We start from the raw sequence: 4,012 nt of genomic DNA, 5'->3' as shown, positions 1-4,012 counted from the left end.
CTCCTCTCCACCTTCGTCCGCAGAGAGCTTCATTTAATCGGTTGATTGTAACTTCTACGACAAATTCGATGGGATGTTCACTTCGCTTCGCGGACGGAATTTTTTGTCGTTTAAATCTCTGATTTAATAGCTTTTTTCTATTTCACAATTATCGCATTTTTGAATAAGAGAGAGAATTATTGTCGTTGTTATCAGTCGGGAAACGCACTGCTCGACACAACGTCCTGAGAGCAGGACGTCGATGGACGGTGATGTAATTTTGACGATCATTGACTTCCCGTTTTGTGCGAGTTTTCGCCGCGAGATTCTGTTTTTTTCTTCGCAATGACTAGTCAATCGTTTAATTGCACGTGTAATGTTGCACGAGTCGAGAAACGTTGTTATTCCGCAGGTCGTCGCTATTTTCCTGCATTGTTCATCAGACACCTGCGTTATTCTATTTAAGAAGACGAGAAATCATTTATTACATTTGTTGGAGAGACTGAGCGTGCTTGAGATAAACACATATATATATATATATATATATATATATATATATATATATATAGAGAGAGAGAGAGAGAGAGAGAGAGAAATAAAGATAAATTATATATATAGAATATATATATATATATAGACAGAGCGCGCGAGAAAGAGATCGTTGGCAAGCGCAACCTCGTGGATTTAATGTTGATGTGTAAGTTGATGTACGTAAATAGCGCACGAAACAAAATGAATGAAAAAGGGAGAGAATGACATAAGTTCTAATGCGATGAGAGAATGAGAGAGAGAGAGAGAGAGAGAGAGAGAGAGAACGAAGGAGAATTAACATTGTTGTAATATATAGATTAAGTAGTGTGATCGTGATTATCGACAAGGGTACCTTTCCTTATTAGGATATATAATTTGTAAGGACACATAACACACATATATATACATATATGTATATGTTATTGTGTACGTGTACGTACATATGTGTCCTTTTTTCTTCAGACCTGCGTTAAAATCCCTGAGTTCGACTTCATTTCAACGATCTTGGTATCATTGCTTTCGGGCGAGTGTGTGTTCTATGGAACGACTGCATGGCGAGAATTAAGATAAGGAGAAAAAAAAAAAAAGAAAAATAACAAGGGACCAATGTCGCTGAAACCGAACGGATGTCGCGGATTTTATCCCGGGTCTGGAAAAATAAGAAGCGCGCGTACCCGGAACTCTGTATATCGTATTATGCCTGTGCACAGTGTCGGACAAAAGAGGAGAGAGAGAGAGAGAGAGAGAGAGAGAGAGAGAGAAAGCGCAAAAAAACTGTGAGAAAAAAGAACATTCTAAAATAGAACGCTCGGAGAAAGTCCGTAATAACGTGTTTTAATCGATCGGCATCGGCCGACCACCACCTCTTTGGTAACCTCAAGAGCGATCGCGCTTGTCACCGCTTGTGGAATTTTGCGGCGAATAATATCGCGACTGCGGCAGCGAGGAAGCCACGCGAGGGCATCCGTCGTCGTCGTCCAAGGACGGCGAATTCGCCGCGGATTTCCACTCAAAAATTCCGAGACACGCGGATCGCGCGACGTTCGCGACGAATAAGATAAAAAAAGAATGAAAAACTAATCGAATGCGCCGTTGGGCGGCATTGCTTTCGTTCGTTTCCGATCCGTTTCTCAACGGAGAAGTGGACTGTACACACGCTATGTTATACACACAACGCATACACACGCACATGCATCACACGATATCGTAGAACGCCTACAGGCGAAAATGCAAAGAATGACGCATTGATCGTCTGTTTTTTTTTCCTCTGTCTTCTTTCTTTCGTAATGGTGTACAGTAAACTTGGCGCACCTGTTTTGATCAGCAAACTATACATTTTTTCAATTTTGTCATGTGTTCTCACTCGTGCAGAGTGTTCTCCCTTTCGTCAGAAATTACCGCGTTCATTCTTTGCATCTCCGTTCTGCGTGTCTAATTAGAGAGCTAGATCTATATTCTAGTTTGAGAGGAGAAGTGTGAATCGCGGATTATTTGTGTCTATATACATATATATATATATATTTCCTGACACACAGCTTACGTACGTGGATGTACCTTGCGATGATAATTGAACTTCTTAGTATATCTATCGCTCGCGAACAGTAATATTAGCGCACAGTCTAACGTTCAACCGAATGTACAATTTCCTCTGATAACGAGGAGAGGGGGAGGGAGGGTTGGGATGACGACGAGGGAAGGAACCCGGGAGAGTTAGCGAAGGGTTGGTAACGTGAAACAGAGGAAACAGCCGTCCGTAATAGTTGCAAACTTTAGCCCGACATGAAGTTAGGAAGCAAGGTGTACACCGCGAAGAAAGAGAGAGGCGGATGCAGTGATCGCTGCATCAATCACGCTGATAACTTGTCGTTGCGTAGCGTCACATGATGTATATTGTACGAGATGTGTTACGTTTTATCCGTAGTTATTGTTAAACGGCTTCGCGTTGCGGAAAAGCAACTTATGTTGTGTCCGAGAATATATTTGCACGAGTCCCTGAGAGTAAGAGTCTAGACACGTTTGACTTTCGATCGAAAATGGCGTCAAAGATTTGTTTTGTCTCTCTCAAGGGGGTGTCTACTCGAGTTCACCGTTATATAAGAGAAATTTTCCTATACATTTATTTGTAATATTATTGACAAAAATAGAGATCTTCCTTTTCTAATCTCTGTGAAGTTAATTTCTTCCATGTTTATCTCTCATCATGAAATTGCGATTTCTTCCGCAGAAAAGTCTCTAGAACTTTGTAGAGTCTCTTTGTATGATGAACCTCAGATAAACCGCCGTTTTCGGTCAAACTAGATCAATTTGTGAGAAGTCAGTCTCTTACTTGAGGAACTCCCCACACAAGGCTCTCGTCCCCTACCCACAACACCATCTCCCGATTTTTAGCTCGCGACGTGGATACGCGTAGATTACGTCGCGTTCTCATTAAGGGAGAACAAAAGAAGAAGGAAGAAAAATTGATATCGTAGATTTAATCTTAAACACTACTCGCGCGCCGCGCTGCGAAATTCCGGCGGGAAGGAGGAAAAGAGAAAACGTGAAGAGACAGACGAGAAGAAACCGTTGACGCATGATGCATTGAGCGGCCGCATATACGGAACACACACACGCAGACACATTTATTTTTTTATACATACATATCTCCTAAACATTCGGCTAATAGAGTACGTATTTCCTCTGAGTGACGCGATAAAGAAAAAAAAAAAAAAAGAAGCACCGTCATCTCGTCGCACCGTGCAATGCCAAATAATAATAATAACGATAATAATAATAATCGACCAGGGAACTCGCGCAAGCGATACGGATTCGACGTTTCACGAGCTCGCTCGAATACGTTTCCTTTTTCGGCGTACCGAGCACCATCAATTGCGAGTATATTGATTTCGCAAGTACAGACTCGCGCGATCTATTTTGCGTAACTTTAACAATAGCATTTGTTAGTTTTGTACAGTTGTTATTACGGGAGTGCATCGCTCGACCAGTGCAGGGCCTCTACAAATGATGAATCCGTGCATAAACGCATAGCCAATTGTTGTTCGGAAGAACGATGTAATCAAGAAAATCAAAATGAAAGAGAATAAGAGAGAGAGAGAGAGAGAGACATAGAAAGAGAGTTACCGGATTACGTTATTACAGAAGAGAGTGGATCCATATATAAAAATGCCTCCTCGCGCGCGATCGTGATCTTCAAAGTAGCACGACGGAATTTTTTGTTCCCGATAATAGCGCTCATTGCGCGTTATTTCCGATCGCGCTTGATGAATTTACTTAAGCCTATCTCGTCGCAATAGAGACACGTATATAGAACTATGTGCGTGCGCGTGTGTGAGTGTGCGTGCGTGCGTGCGTGTGTGTGCGGATATGATATGCATGACGTGGTTGTCACCGAGTCGAGAAGTCTGACAAAAAGTATATAATTTACAATTGTGATAGAAAGAGAGAAAGCGAGAGTGAGAAAGATATATATATATATATATATATATATATATATATATATATA

At 41.5% G+C, this 4,012-nt stretch overlaps 1 long non-coding RNA gene across 1 annotated transcript in view; it reads right to left on the bottom strand.

Moving 5' to 3' along the window:
• The window catches only part of LOC116840633, a 19,721-nt gene that overhangs the window by 12,070 nt on the left and 3,639 nt on the right, over window positions 1–4,012 (bottom strand). The window lies entirely within an intron of this gene.

This window comes from Odontomachus brunneus, unplaced genomic scaffold (assembly GCF_010583005.1).
Source record: "Odontomachus brunneus isolate Ranch 3 - 2012 unplaced genomic scaffold, Obru_v1 Obru_scaffold_010, whole genome shotgun sequence".
Lineage (NCBI taxonomy): Eukaryota > Metazoa > Arthropoda > Insecta > Hymenoptera > Formicidae > Odontomachus > Odontomachus brunneus.
This window is presented reverse-complemented; position numbering and strand designations above follow the sequence as displayed.